The sequence below is a fragment of the Schistocerca gregaria genome, chromosome 4 (genome assembly GCF_023897955.1).
Source record: "Schistocerca gregaria isolate iqSchGreg1 chromosome 4, iqSchGreg1.2, whole genome shotgun sequence".
Taxonomy (NCBI): Eukaryota; Metazoa; Arthropoda; class Insecta; order Orthoptera; family Acrididae; genus Schistocerca; species Schistocerca gregaria.
The window spans coordinates 203,471,035-203,487,647 of NC_064923.1; the positions used below are offsets into that span (position 1 = coordinate 203,471,035).

At 41.2% G+C, this 16,613-nt stretch overlaps 1 pseudogene; it reads left to right on the plus strand.

The window, feature by feature from the left end:
• Positions 1 to 14,913: 14,913 nt before the first annotated feature.
• LOC126268517 (U6 spliceosomal RNA) lies at positions 14,914 to 14,972 on the plus strand (annotated as a pseudogene).
• The last annotated feature ends 1,641 nt before the right edge of the window (positions 14,973 to 16,613 follow it).

Consider the following 16,613-nt stretch of genomic DNA (forward strand, 5'->3'; position numbering starts at 1 on the left):
TAACCTTGCTACAGCTGACTCATGACGAATGACGTTAATAATCCTTATTTCCAGCAATAAGTCAAAACCATTTTCATGCCCCAGCAATTAATTATCGATCCCAGTGCAACGCATTGCTTAAAAAAAAAGTTTAAGATATATTTTTAGTCCTAAAGATAATGTAAATTTTCTGTATATTGATTGCATTATGTCTATGTGTTATTGGACTACCGACCTTGAGTAATAGTCCCAATGTCTTACATTTTAAATATGTCTTATGTCACTTACATGATATCGTATATGAACACCAGTAACTTGATAACTTGATGCTACACTCAATAACTCCTGTTTTAAATGATGACTTGTGAATAACACTGAATAGTGTTCTGTAACACTATATGAATACTTTGTAACTGGCCAATGAATGCCACTTATTCAGTCAGATGAGTTATGAGTAGTGTTCCGTAATACTCAATATTGTTCATATCGGTTGATACACTAGTGTAATTCTATGATGACTAGCATAAGACTTAATGTGTCCTTCACCTTCTGACCTAATTACTGCAATATCCGTTTATCTACATCTACATCTACATGACTACTCTGCAATTCACATTTAAGTGCTTGGCAGAGGGTTCATCGAACCACAATCATACTATCTCTCTACTATTCCACTCCCGAACAGCGAGCGGGAAAAACGAACACCTAAACCATTCTGTTCGAGCTCTGATTTCTCTTATTTTATTTTGATGATCATTCCTACCTATGTAGGTTGGGCTCAACAAAATATTTTCGCATTCGGAAGAGAAAGTTGGTGACTGAAATTTCGTAAAAAGCTCTCGCCGCGACGAAAAACGTCTATGCTGTAATGACTTCCATCCCAACTCATGTATCATATCTGCCACACTCTCTCCCCTATAACGCGATAATACAAAACGAGCTGCCCTTTTTTGCACCCTTTCGATGTCTTCCGTCAATCCCACCTGGTAAGGATCCCACACTGCGCAGCAATATTCTAACAGAGGACGAACGAGTGTAGTGTAAGCTGTCTCTTTAGTGGACTTGTTGCATCTTCTAAGTGTCCTGCCAATGAAACGCAACCTTTGGCTCGCCTTCCCGACAATATTATCTTGTGGGCCTTCCAACTGAAGTTGTTCGTAATTTTAACACCCAGGTACTTAGTTGAATTGACAGCCTTGAGAATTGTACTATTTATCGAGTAATCGAATTCCAACGGATTTCTTTTGGAACTCATGTGGATCATCTCACACTTTTCGTTATTTAGCGTCAACTGCCACCTGACACACCATACAGCAATCTTTTCTAAATCGCTTTGCAGCTGATACTGGTCTTCGGATGACCTTACTAGACGGTAAATTACAGCATCATCTGCGAACAGTCTAAGAGAACTGCTCAGATTGTCACCCAGGTCATTTATATAGATCAGGAACAGTAGAGGTCCCAGGACGCTTCCCTGGGGAACACCTGATATCACTTCAGTTTTACTCGATGATTTGCCGTCTATTACTACGAACTGCGACCTTCCTGACAGGAAATCACGAATCCAGTCGCACAACTGAGATGATACCCCATAGCACCGCAGCTTGATTAGAAGTCGCTTGTGAGGAACGGTGTCAAAAGCTTTCCGGAAATCTAGAAATACGGAATCAACTTGAGATCCCCTGTCGATAGCGGCCATTACTTCGTGCGAATAAAGAGCTAACTGCGTTGCACAAGAGCGATGTTTTCTGAAGCCATGCTGATTACGTGTCAATAGATCGTTCCCTTCGAGGTGATTCATAATCTTTGAATACAGTATATGCTCCAAAACCCTACTCCAAACCGACGTCAATGATATAGGTCTGTAGTTAAATGGATTACTCCTACTACCCTTCTTGAACACTGGTGCGACCTGCGCAATTTTCCAATCTGTAGGTACAGATCTATCGGTGAGCGAGCGGTTGTATATGAGTGCTAAGTAGGGAGCTATAGTATCAGTGTAATCTGAAAGGAACCTAATCGGTATACAATCTGGACCTGAAGACTTGCCCGTATCAAGCGATTTGAGTTGCTTCGCAACCCCTAAGGTATCTACTTCTAAGAAACTCATGCTAGCAGATGTTCGTGTTTCAAATTCTGGAATATTCCATTCGTCTTCCCTGGTGAAGGAATTTCGGAAAACTATGTTCAATAACTCCGCTTTAGCGGCACAGTCGTCGATAACAGTACCATCGGCACTGCGCAGCGAAGGTATTGACTGCGTCTTGCCGCTTGTGTACTTTACATACGACCAGAATTTCTTCGGATTTTCTACCAAATTTCGAGACAATGTTTCGTTGTGGAACCTATTAAAGGCATCTCGCATCGAAGTACGTGCCAAATTTCGCGCGTCTGTAAATTTAAGCCCACCTTCGGGATTTCGCGTTCTTCTGAACTTCCCATGCTTTTTCCGTTGCCTCTGCAACAGCGTTCGGACCTTTTTTGTGTACCACGGGGGATCCGTTCCATCTCTTACCAATTTATGAGGTATGAATCTCTCAATTGCTGTTGTTACTATATCTTTGAATTTGAGCCACATCTCGTCTACATTCGCATAGTCAGTTCGGAAAGAATGGAAATTGTCTTTTAGGAAGGCTTCTAGTGGCACTTTATCCGCTTTTTTAAATAAAATTATTTTGCGTTTGTTTCTGATGGGTTTGGAAGAAATGGTATTGAGCCTAGCTACAATGACCTTGTGATCACTAATCCCTGTATCAGTCATGATGCTCTCTATCAGCTCTGGATTGTTTGTGGCCAAGAGGTCAAGTGTGTTTTCGCAACCATTTACAATTCGCGTGGGTTCGTGGACTAACTGCTCGAAATAATTTTCGGAGAATGCATTTAGGACAATCTCGGAAGACGTTTTCTGCCCACCACCGGTTTTGAACAAGTATTTTTGCCAACATACCGAGGGTAAGTTGAAGTCCCCACCAACTATAACCGTATGAGTGGGGTATTTATTTGTTACGAGACTCAAACTTTCTCTGAACTGTTCCGCAACTGTATCATCGGAGTCTGGGGGTCGGTAGAAGGAGCCAATTATTAACTTAATTCGGCTGTTAAGTATAACCTCCACCCACACCAATTCGCACGGAGTATCTACTTCGACTTCACTACAAGATAAACTACTACTGACAGACACAAACACTCCACCACCAATTCTGCCTAATCTATCTTTCCTGAACACCGTCTGAGACTTCGTAAAAATTTCTGCAGAACTTATTTCAGGCTTTAGCCAGCTTTCTGTACCTATAACGATATCAGCTTCTGTGCTTTCTATTAGCGCTTGAAGCTCAGGGACTTTTCCAGCGCAACTACAACAATTTACAACTATAATTCCGACTGTTCCTTGATCCAAGCACGTCCTGTAATTGCCAAGCACCCTTTGACATTGCAGCCCATCCCGGACTTTCCCGAGGCCTTCTAACCTAAAAAACCGCCCAGTCCACGCCACACAGCCTCCGCTACCCGTGTAGCCGCCAGCTGAGTGTAGTGAACTACTGTCCTGTCCATCCTCATGATCATGGAGCACTATATTGGTTTTTGCATTAATTCTACGTTGCTGTAAGAGTTTGGATTCTAGAAGAATATGGTGTTGGCATATCAAGCTGTCCACAACCTTGAACGATGGAGATGTTATTATGGTCCCACTGTTTGGTGTACCTAATGTACTACCAAAATGATAACATTGAATATTAATACAACATTTCAGTGTCTTGGCTACACTGATAAATACTTCAGGGAAGAGAACTTCAGATTGTCTCACTTGGTGTTGTGCTTCTGTAGAAAGATATGGACTTTCAGTGCAGCTACGTGCAACCTATTGTGCTACAACCATGATACAATCCTTCCCATTCCTTTCCTAGTTCCTGTAAAATAGTAAAGGCTTATACAGTGCATTTAAATTCTTGTAAAATGATAGAAACTTTTATTGTGCGTGTGCACTTTGTCATTTGTTAATATATTTTGTACTCATGGCGTATATACTTTGTCATTTCTGAATATGTTTTATACTCAGTGCATGTGCACTCTAATTTCTTAATATGTTCTGCACTTATCAATGATGTATATACTCTGTGATTGTAGCCTTAGTAAACTAAATAGATTATAGACAAATTTGTTGCTCATGGCAAGTCCAATTGACTCACCATCGCTGCCAAATTTTTGCCCCCCCAGTGGAAGGTTATGTAAGAGGTCCGTAATTAAAGAATTTGTTGCTAGCGCAATCAAGCTGATGTAATTTCGATGTATTGCTCACGCGCTGCCTGCGATATGTAAGCTAGAAGAGAATCTGAGACCAAAGAGCAGTATTGACTGCAGTAAGAACTGTGTAGCAGTAGGAGTTAGTTGTTGCTAGCGAGCAGTCTGGTCTGGTATATCGTGTTGGCTGGGCCGGTCGTGTGCAGCGATGGCAGAGCCTGAGCGTTGTATGATAAGGTAAAAGCAGCCTCGTGCATATGTAGTATTGTTAATCAAGTCCCATGTAAATGTTTTAAAAAATCTGTTAATAATAATCTTTCTCATAAAAAGTAACTTTTGACATTAATCTCAATTTAAACAATTCTATAATTTCTCCAATCCTTGGCCATCCCGATTATTGAAAAAAAAATCAGTTCTTCCCTTTTATATAAGACAAATCTATCGGCCAGCATTGCACCTAGCTGCGCCAGGAAAAATTTCTTATAGGAGCAGATATATACGCGTTATCCGGCGACCTAATTAAGGTAAGATTTTTCAGTTTATTCAGAATGATGTATCAGGGCCATGACGCAGCATTGCTGACCTCCAAAATTTACCAGGTTAACTTGACTGTCAATTATTGAAAGGTTATAAGTTTGTCACATTGTATTATATTTTCACTGTTGGGTAGTTACTCTAAATGAGAATATTATTCATATTATTTTATATTTTGTGGGGAGGTTACAAAGTTCTTTTAAAAAAAATGGCTCTGAGCACTATTGGACTCAACATCTTAGGTCATAAGTCCCCTAGAACTTAGAACTACTTAACCTAACTAACCTAAGGACACCACACACACCCATGCCCGAGGCAGGATTCGAACCTGCGACCGTAGCAGCCCCACGGTTCCGGACTGCAGCGCCAGATACGCACGGCCACCGCAGCCGGCCGAAGTTCTTTCTTTCGGTTCTGAAACGGGGCGCTTGCCATTACAATAGTTTACCGTTACTTATGAGACTTGTCTAGAACTTGATTATTTCTTGATTTAATTACTATATTTATTAATTTTATTACTATGATACCTTTGATGAGGGCCGTGGAAATGTGGTAGCTGCGGCGTGCCGACTTGTTTTTTGTACTAGCATGCATCTGAATATGGTTGTTATCGCCCTCTATTTAAAACTATTTGAAGTTCAATTAATCTGGAGACGGAGGCGTATGACAGTGTTGGAAAAAAGTTGTTTCTTGAATCTGTACCTTAGCACTGTAATGAACAGTTTGGTAAACAAGTTATATAATAATGGCTTCCAAGATTTCGATATTGATATAGGCTATCTAGTAACTGTTTCAAATTTTCCATCTTCTACTCTTTTGGGTCAAGTACACTTTCGTTAATGATTTAAAAAAGGATGTTAAATTATATTTTTTTCAATTTTATGTGCCAAGCGCCTTGTCATTCACCTCACCCGCTTCCTACGAGATTAATCGTTCCATGTCCTACAAAAATATAAAAAGCTCTTCTCTCTTGACCTGACATGTAAACTTGCTTAAACACTAAATTATTGAGTACAACGATGTTATTATTCACGATGCCTGGATCTGGTTATGAATGCCTCTGTTCTTTATGTTTGTGATGTTCAAGTCTTTGATCGTATTTCGCCATCACATACATTAGCGCAGAGATTTTCATACCCTCTGTTTTCCTACTCTCTAATCAGTGTACACTGTCCCTTACATCTCTCGTCAGCCTTAACGCTCTCGTCTGAACAACAAGGCAGAACCGTCCGTTCATATCAGAGCAAATTCCTGTCTGTCCTACTCCATCATTCAGATACTTTCTCGAAGTCCGTTTTAGTAGAAGGAACACGAGTCTGCAATAATCTGCATTATCTTAGAACTGAATAACATATCCAGCTTCAGAAGATAATTAATGACATATCTGCTAAAGCAACACTTAATGATTACCACTGTCCTTGTACGTACTCATTACGCTTATACGAGCTTCTTTCCAATCAGATATTTCTCATTTCCCAATATTTTTGGCGGGTACTGTCTCCTTAAATTTCCTTTCCCCACGACTCACTATATCAAAAACATCTGTTTTGTACTTATAAGTTCTTTGACATGTAGCGCTGCAGACGAATTCTGAAGCGTAGAAGAATATATCACGTAACTAATGACGACGTACTGAATGTAATACTGGAGAAAAGAAATTTGTGGTACGATTTGACTAGAAGAAGGGATCTGTTAATAGACACATTATGAAACACGAAGGGTTCACTAATGTAGTACTGGAGGGGAGTAAAAATCATGGAGGGCACTTGGAAAAGAATATAGTAAGCAGATTGAGAAGGATGTAGGTTTCAGTAGTTATTCGGGGACGAAGAGACTTGCACGGGATAGAGTAGCATGGAAGGCTGTATCAAACCAGTCTTCGGACTGAAGACGACAACAGCTGCAAAAAATCTTTTTATATTTGTCACTATTATTATTATTATTATTATTTTGTTATTATTATTGGTATTACTGGCAGCAAAAGTAGTAGAAATACTGCGAATATTAACTTTGTTATTTCATACTCAGCATTGTTTACTTACTTTTCTCTATAGACACTCATTTTAATACTATGTGTGAATATAGGCTTTCCCGCCGTGTACTGGTGATGAAATCTCCTCGTGCTTCCATCTGGATGACTGCGCTCAAATTCTTCGCCAGAAGATGACGAGAAATACACTCATTGAAACGTCGCGGAATTTGAACGCAGCCACCCGGATGGAAACCCGAGGGTATTTCATCACTATTTTAATACTATTTGTCATATTAAAATTGCTGTTTCTTAGGTAACTTTGATGTAAGAAAGGTACTGTACGAGTAAAATCCTGGTCCCATATAAGAGAGGGCCTGACGCCCCTAATCACATCAGGAGAGATAAAAAAAATGAAATAAATTTTCGGCTTTGCTCCTCTGTGATTCCACAGCATTTGACAATGTGGTATGGCGACCTCTTGTTCAAGTTACTTGAGCATGTGATGCCAGTGTCACCTGTCCTCTTTATCCTCAAATTTCTCGTCTACGGGACGTTCCAAGCGTGAAATGAAGATGGATTGTCCAAAGGCCGTCGTATCTGTGGCGGTGTGAGAAGGACTCGGTGCATCCCCGTACACACTCTACACCGTAGACGCACCTAAGCTCGACCGCGTACAGCTCGTGCTGTGTGCTGATGAAATTTCTACCTTCAGCCGCAATATGAATACCAACACGCTCCAACGTCGACTGCAAATCGTCTTTGACAACTGGGGCCTTAAATCCAGTGTTACCAAGACGCAGTTCTTGGTGTCACATTGCACACCGTGCTCCACTGCCCTGTACAAAAAGACGCTTCCGTAGTCTGGGGTCAAGCCGCCGAACCGCACGTGCAGAAGCTACAAAGAGCGAACGACTGCGAACTGCAATTTGCGCTCCACCTACCAACGACCTTTCCGACAGTCCAGCTGAATCAGATGGCTGAGAGTTCGGGGTTGGGTTGTTTGGGGGAGGAGACCAAACAGCGAGATCATCGGTCTCATCGTGTTAGGAAAGGACGGGGAAGGAAGTCGGCCGTGCACTTTCAAAGGAACCATCCCGGCATTTGCCTGAAGCGATTTAGGGAAATCACGGAAAACCTAAATCAGGATGGCCGGACGTGGGATTGAACCGCCGTCTTCCCGAATGCGAGTCCAGTGTGTTAAGATGGGTGAGACCCCACGATTAAGAGACCGTTTTGGAGCTGTTGCTCCCATCTTCTACAAGAAAATTCAGGCATTAGTCCGAAAAATTACTGTAGCGCCCGAATGAGATTGCCACAAAAGCTAGCAAATAGGCAAACTGGAAAAACAAGAAGACTATCAAAGTTGATCTACACTAAAAACAGCAACGAATAGGAGGTAAGACATGTGTCAGTTGCGAATTGAAAATGTCGCCGAGGAATTGCACACAACTCCGTGAAGTTCAGTGCCATTCAAAGGGAATCATTCGATCGACGATGCTGTTCGGAAACGGAGAAATTCCCTGACATAAGTGCTTCTGACGAGAGGTAGGTTGTTACGGCGCAATGTCTGAACGAGGATCTTGGAAACGTCTGTTGGAGTCCTACCGTCATGATCAACTGTGGATAGCCGTTGGAGAACTATGATATCTTGCAGACAAATCGCTATTGAGCATCCACGCTTCATCATAGAAAATGGAGGTCAGAGGCATGCCCACTATGTAAAGTTGGATAGACAGCGAACTGCGGCAAATCTAACGAAAGTTCCGTTCTTATTGTAGCAGAAGTGTTTCAGGGAACTCAATGCAGCACACATACTTGAACATGGGGCTCCTAGCACACGACACGTACGTATTCCATGCTGACTCAAGTACAATTAAAAATACAGTGGGCATTCGATAATCTAAACTGGGCCGTGATTGAATGGAGACGTGCGGTCTGGTCAAATGGTTCAAATGGCTCTGAGCACTATGGGGCTTAACAACTGAGGTCATCAGTCCCCTAGAACTTAGAACTGCTTTAACCTAACTAACCTAAGGACGTCACACACATTCGTGGTTCAAATGGCTCTGAGCACTATGGGACTTAACATCTGAGGTCATCAGTCCCCTAGAAATTAGAACTACTTAAACCTAACTAAACTAAGTGCATCACACACATTGATGCCCGAGGCAGGATTCGAACCTGCGACCGTAGCAGAAGGGCGTGGTCGCGACGGTTTGACACATCAGTATATGTCAATACTTTCCACACATGATAGGAATTTCGACAATAAGGATGTACATCTGATATAATGCTGCTGAAACAATCCCTAGAAACAGAAATATTACCACAGCTCATGTTTCTCCATCCAAGTCCGCAGGACATAACCATCTGCTTCTTGTGTAATATTATATGCCTTGGTTTTTGAAGAAACTGTACACGGGATTTGCCGTAAGATTTAGCCATCAACCAGTCATACAGATCGAATTCCTACACTCCTGTACTATCTGCAGTCTTTCTTTGTCCTGTACCTCTGTTGGCTAAACATAACCATTTGTTTTGAAACCGTGCATACACCTACTTTAGTTGAAATGAAGGTGTGTGTGGTAGCCAGCAGGTCTATTTTCATGGGCGCTAGTCTTCAGTCGCATATCCATCAGTTCTGAAACCCAGTCGCCGGCGATTTTAAAATCCTAAATCAGCGACTCATGATGCTCATATTTCCTCATTTCTTAAGTTATTGCTGTAGTTTGTTTACTCACTAAACACACACTTTCACAACAACAATGAACTAATAATTCTAGTATGATCATCTCTTTTTAAAATATTTCAATATGCGGCCAAAGTTCGGGTAGGTTCAGCTCATACAAATTGTCCGTTTTATGTACTATGACAACGAGTGATAAGATTGCATACCACACTTATACACTTCATACAATCCTTATACAAAATAATAATTTATTCTGCGCTACAAGTTCCCGATTGTCCAGGTTAATGCAGACCGGAGATTTCATAAGTAATCAAAAGACACATTTAAGCTTAAATACAAATGTTTCTGGCGGGAACTGCTATTTACTGTATTTAAAAAAATATGCTACGTGTCATATCTGAAAGATCACTTCATTACTTACTCGTTATTTGTAGCAGACAACAAGTTGTAAATTGCCATGCTTTAGGTCCTAGGGAGAGGGCTAGGGGAAAACACTTTTACTTTTGGAGTCCTCAGTCTTCTGACTGGTTCGATGTGCCCCCACGAATTCCTCTCCTGTATCTTCTTCGTGGCTACTAACTTTTATGTTAAATTTATCACTAATCTCATTTCTCATTAGTTTCACTTTTCTTCGGTTTATCCTTAGTCCATATTCTGTACTCATTACACTGTATATTCCATTCAACGATCTTCTTCACGTTCGCTGAAGATAGCAATGTCATCATCATTTATATCTTTTTACCCTGAATTTTAATGTCAGTCTTGAACCTTTCTTTTATTTCCATTATTGCTTCTACGCATAGACTGAACAAGAAGGGTGAAAGCCTACATCTTTGCCCCTCGCTATTTTTAATACAAGCACTTCTTTCTAGGTCTTCTACTCTTACTGTTCACTCTCAGCTCTATTACGTAATACATATTTTATATTACTGGTCTTTACCTACAGCTTACTCCATTTCTCAAGATTTCGAACAACTTGACCATTTTAATTTGTTGAACGCTTTTTCCAGATCGACAAATCCTATAAACTTCTCTTGACTACATCGTCAGGGCTGCCTCTCTCGTATCTTTACCTTTTCGATCGTCATCTAACCAATGTTCAATTTCCTTTTCTGTTCTTGTCAGGGACTTAGATACACTAGCCGTTAAGCTTAGGCTGTGCTATAGTTCCCGTACTTATCTACCTTTGCTATCTTGCTGTTGATATTTTCCAGATAATCTGACGGTATATCTAGACTTATAGATTCTACACACCAACCTGAATAGTCGCTTCGTTGCCACTTACCCATTAGGGCAGCAAGATTTTCAAAATTCCGAAGCAATGTTATCTATCACTCCTGTTTTATTTGATCGCAAGTCTTCCACAGCTCTCCAGTTCCATTTTTTCTTCAATCGTCAAATAAGTCCGTCCGTTCGTAAAGGCCTTAAATGCACACTTTCCAGCCATCTGGTTGCCCGTTGCGTTTTACAGTGGAATTCTCATCGGAGTTTTTACGTTGACACTCTTTCTTCTAACGTCACCGAAGGTTGTTTTGACAATTAAACGCTGAATCAGGCGTTGCAGCTATGTTTCTTCTAAATATTTTTGTCTTTCGTTGATTAATTTGAAGTATTTCATCTGTTACCCAAGGTTTCTTCGCAGTTAGCTTTGTTGTATCTACGTTTTGCTGTCCATCTTCTGAGACTGACCTTTTTAGCAATGTTCACTCGTTTGCAACTAAACTACCTACTGCGCTATGCACTCTCACAGTATCTACAGCCTCAGAGAACTTCAAATGCATCTCATCATTCCTAAATACTTCAATATCCCATTCCTTTGAACATTGATACTTTGCGACATCTACTTCAGTTTTCTCTTGATCATGAGCCTGTTGTGATCCGAGCTTATAGCTCATTCTGGGAACGCCTTACATCCAATATCTGATTTTGGAATCTCTGTCCAACCACGATGTAATCCAGCTGAAATGTTCCCGTACCTGCGCGCGGAGTAGCCGCGCTGTATGAGGCTTCATGTCACGGACTGCGCGGCCCCTCCCGCCGGAGGTTCGAGTCCTCCCTCGGGCATGGATGTGTGTTTTGTTCTTAGCATAAGTTTAAGTAGTGTGTAAGTCTAGTGACCGATGACCTAAGCAGTTTTGTCCCTTAGGAAATCACACACATTTGAATATTTTCATTCCATACCCCCCAAACATTTTCCAAAGAACCTCCTCCTGTTGCGATTATTCAACAGTGTATTCGTTACTGATAGATGAATTTTATAGCAGAACTGAATTAGTCTTTCTCCTCTCTCATTCCTACTTCCCAGTCCATATTCTACAGTCATTCTTTTTTCCCTCCCTTCTCGTACCACCGCGTGCCAATCCCTCAAGTTTATTAGATCATCATCTCCCTTTACGTACTGTATTTCTCGTTCAGTATCCTCGTAAATTATCTATGCAGCTTCTGCTTGTGACATCGGCAGGTATAACTGAACTATTACTTTTGGTGTTAGTTTGCTACCCATCCGATGAGCACAAGCCTATCATTGAATTCATAACTAATAGTGCTCCTGATACACAATTTTGTGCTGCTGTTTGTATTACGCTACACTCGTGTCACCATAAATCTTAATCTTCTTTCCAGCTCACTTGACTGATCCTCACTTCACCTAGATTGAGCCTTTTCATTCCCCTTTTAAGATATCCTAGCTAACCTACCACGTTCAAATTTCCAAAATTCCACCTTGCGACTCGTAGTGTGTTACCTTTTCGGTGCTTATTCAATCTTTTTCTCGATGTTACCTCCCCCTTGGGAGTCGCCTCCCGGCGTTCCGAAAGGGGAACTAATCAGGATTCTTTTGTCAACGCAGTAATTATCATGACACTTTCTCAATCACAGGCCACATGGCCTGAGGATACGCATCAAGTGTGCTCTTCATCAGGTTTATCATTCTGATTCTTCCACCTTTCTGGGGCTGCTCCCCGTCCGAGAGAAAGAGTTTCCTGCGCCTCTGACCACTCGTCCGTACTCCCTGACGAGGCCGTTCTCACAACGAGGGTAACTCCCTACACCAGAGGTCTTCAGCCGTCAGTGCTCTAATATTTTTATCCAAAATTCAAACAGTAGCAGGTTTCGAACCAGGAACCCAAGACTTATGTTTGTTAGTCAAAACACCACCCCTAGAGGCCGCGTGGGGCAGCCGCGCGGTCTAGGGCGCCTTGTCACTGCCCGTGCGTCTCCCCCACGTCGGAGGTTCGAGTCCTCCCTCGAGCATGGGTGTGCGTGTTGTCCATAGCGTAAGTTAGTTTAAGTTGGATTAAGTAGTTCGTAGTATTAGGGACCGATGATCTGGTCTGGTAAGACCTTACCACGAATTTCCAAAATTTACCACCGCTAGACCAATAAAAAGACAGGGTATTAGTCCTGGGTGTTTTAGAAAGATAGTCTCTGCGTATATTTGAAGCTAAAATGGCAAGCAGCGAAGTAAATATTTTATGGGTGTCCGAGAGTGAGACTGGGCCCTTAATCTTTTCCCCCGGTAAAATATGATTCTATGAATAACTAAGTATTCTAGCGAAAAATATTTATCTTGACTATAATGATATACTTCAGGCTTCGTTTTTTTCATTTCCTTCACAGACTACTAAAGTACTCACGGGAAATCCCCAAACCATATATTCCGCACCTGGATAATCGTGAGTTTGCTGTGTGATATGAAGTTCGCACCGTTGTTGTTAGGTGCAGAAAAAAGAACAAAAAATTATGTGAAGTGCATATTTCGACAGGAAATTTGTGCGATATAGAGTACTGGAAATGTCTGTTGTTTTCAGCCTCACTTTGAGAATAAGTCTATCAAGTCTTAGCTGTCACAGTTTAGAAATTTATTCAGCGATGTATCTCGCTGTAAAAACAATGTGCAAGATTTCGCACTTCTGACGACAGTTTGTATCCATTCAGGCGGACGGGACGACATTTTGGCTTTAGCGACCGCTTACACTGGGTTGAAAGTGAAACGGGCTGGCTGTACCAGCTGATGACAAGTGGGCCACTCTTTGGCTGACAACGGCGCAAGTGGAGCGGAGTAGCGCGATGGAAAGTCCGCTACGAGCCACAGCTTCCACTGTCAGCGAATCCACGTCGTCATCTGGAGCACCCAATTTGTCTCGCTTCGTTTCTAAGTCTCCTTTTTTCACTTCCCTTCACAATGACTAAAGCATACGTAGATGTTGTGCTCTTTCTCTAGTAGTATTACTCGTACGATCTCAAGCAAATCGTTTGCCCGTTTGTGCATCGTATAACTTTGTGAAATTCTCTCTCTCTCTCTCTCTCTCTCTCTCTCTCTCTCTCTCTCTCTCTCTCTGTGTGTGTGTGTGTGTGTGTGTCTGAAACAAAAAAATAACTTCAATATTCCAAAAATAAACATCCACCTCATGGTCGGCCCTTTCAAGTTTTTGCCCTCAACTGGTCATTAAATCATCAAATTAACTACTCATGAATGTCTCTTCGCTTTTCGTGCAAACGTGTTTCTCGTTCTACAAGTGTTTACAACAGGCTCGTTTCATCATACGTATTTGTGTCTACAAAATCTGTGAAACAGTTTCATCGATCACTGCAACGTTTGTAATGAGTTTATTGGACTAAGAGATCCCAGCGTTAATAGTTTCTGTTAATCATCATTCTTAAGAACGCCGACTTGTAACTGTCACAGATGACCGAGTACTCGACGCATCGTCCTCCCGGCTTCTTCCTGCTGAACCCTTGTTCTGGACTTCAAACTAGAACTGCCCACAAACAGTTTATGCTACTGCCACTACAGATCACTGTTCTCTCATTCTGTGATTCTAAGCGCGTAATTTTTAATCATTTATAAATGTACAGGGATACCAAAATATGTTTTTTTGTTCTTAAGATTATGTTCTTCGAGTTTTGTGCTTAGTATTGGCGTGGAAATGTATTGCCACTGCGGTGTTAGAAGTCAACGAATAATCAATGTTAACGTTAATTTAAAGTGGCATTATTAATAGGTACAGTAAATTTTGTATGAAAACCATTATAATGGGCAGGAAAGAAGCCTGCAGGAAACTTCACATAATTTTTAGTCGAAACAAGTCGTCCCTATTTTTACAAAACAAAAGCTCTTATTGGCTATTGCATCTTTTTTTGGTAGACAGCCAAAGGTTAGAGAAAATAAAATGAAACAATAATACAAGTGATGCTTTCAATGAGAGGAAAGCTAATAGAATTAAATACGTTTACGAAGGAACTCTGTAGGAAAGGAACAGAACATACGTGCATGAATGGAGCCAAAAACTAGACGCTTGTAACACAAAAAAAAAAAAAAATTGAAAATTTAACAGATGATGAGAAATATGGTTCGATGAAGAAGGTCTTTGAGGATAATTATGTAAGTGAAAAATGTTATGATTCACCGCCAAGAGCTGAGAGGGGTGTGGGAGCATCATACCGACAGATTACACACACTGCGGAATGAGTGGTGACGAGCTGGACTCAGTACAACTTTGTACTCGCTTCGGCGGTACATATACTAAAATTGGAACGATACAGAGAAGATTAGCATAGTAACAGTCCAACTGTGTGGCGAGAGGAGTAGGCTGGGTATTTCCAGAAGGAAAATACCACGAGAAAACCGTAGGACTGTTCTACTTTTTCTGGCCAACAGGTGGATGACAACACCTCAAATCCCGGTAGACGTTACAGGCGGAGCGTCTCTACGAATCGTCTGGAAGAGATTACTTGAAGCAAGATTGAGACCTAGAGTGGTAATTCATCGTTCACCGCTCACAACATACCATAGACAGCAATGACTTGCCTGGTGTGGAGGCAGAGTCAGTTGGGCAATTGACAGGCATCCTGTTGTGTTCAGCGATGAAGCTCGCTTCTTTTTCTGGGGGTGAGATCGACACCAGTGTGTCTGCAGACGAACTAATGTAACGTCACTGGAAGCAGCGGTTCTTGGGAACTATAGCTCTCCAATGTGTGCAGTCATGGAGTCTGGGACGCTGTTGGATAAGACAACCTGCTGAAGGCAACCTTAATGCTCGTCAATATGTGGAAGACATTATACGCCCTGTTATCACGTGTTTCATGATAAGAGTACCAAACGGCATATCCCCGCGGGGTAGTGCAAGGCCCCACACAGCAATTCGCATCACAAACGCCTTGAGTATGTACGGTTCCTTGTCTTACCTGATGGGATTCCTGACATATCACCTACAGAACAGTCTGGGATGCGATGGAAAAAAGTGTGTTTTCATACCAGCAATCTTCATGAATTGACATGTGATTCATGTACGGCAAGAAATTCCTCATGATTGAATTCGGAGGTTGTTTTCTTTCATGTTGTATAAGAGTTTATTCCTGCCACATAACAATATATCACATAGAAATAAAATAAAAAGGAAGTGCAGGACAACCAAGACAGAACAGCCGCAGGAAAAATGCGAAGACCTCGAAAAGGAAATAGTCGTCGGGAAGACTGATTCAGAGTATAGAATTATTTAAATAATAATGTTTTTAATATAACACGATTTTAAAACGGACTCAAAAGCATAAAACAATTTCTCCGAGACCGATAAAGATTCATAACCCCACACAGGTAGTCCTGAAAATTTGTGCTTGTAAATTTTTTATATCCATGGTAATACTTGAAGAATTTAGAACAGAAACAGTGGGGCACTTGCAACAGATAATAGTAAGGAGATGAGCTATTCATTCAACTATGTATTGGATGCGCCCCGTGCATTTAGTTTTAAATTTGGTAAGTGTTTTTCATAGTCATTAAAAATTCGCAAGCACAAATATTCAGGACTATCTGCATAGGGTTAGGACTCTGTACGGTGTTAGGAGAAATGATTTCATACCTTTTAGCCCCTTTTTAAAAACGTGTTACAATGAAATGTTTTGATTTTAATAATAATTTTACGCTTTTTCTAACATTTTGATGAGAACACAACGGAGACATCCAGTAAATTTCAGTTTTATTTAAATTCAACTTCATCTGAGTCAACCAATGCATTGCTTCCTCCTACGATTATCTCACGAAAAGACCTTGAAGATAAAAATTAGAGACACTCGCCTCACTCAGGTGCTTACCAACAACCGCTATTACCACGAAAAATTCGCAAGTGGAAGAGGGAAAGGGAGAAATAAGAGTGGTACACAAAGAATTCTCTACCACACAGTAAATACGGAAATGGGATA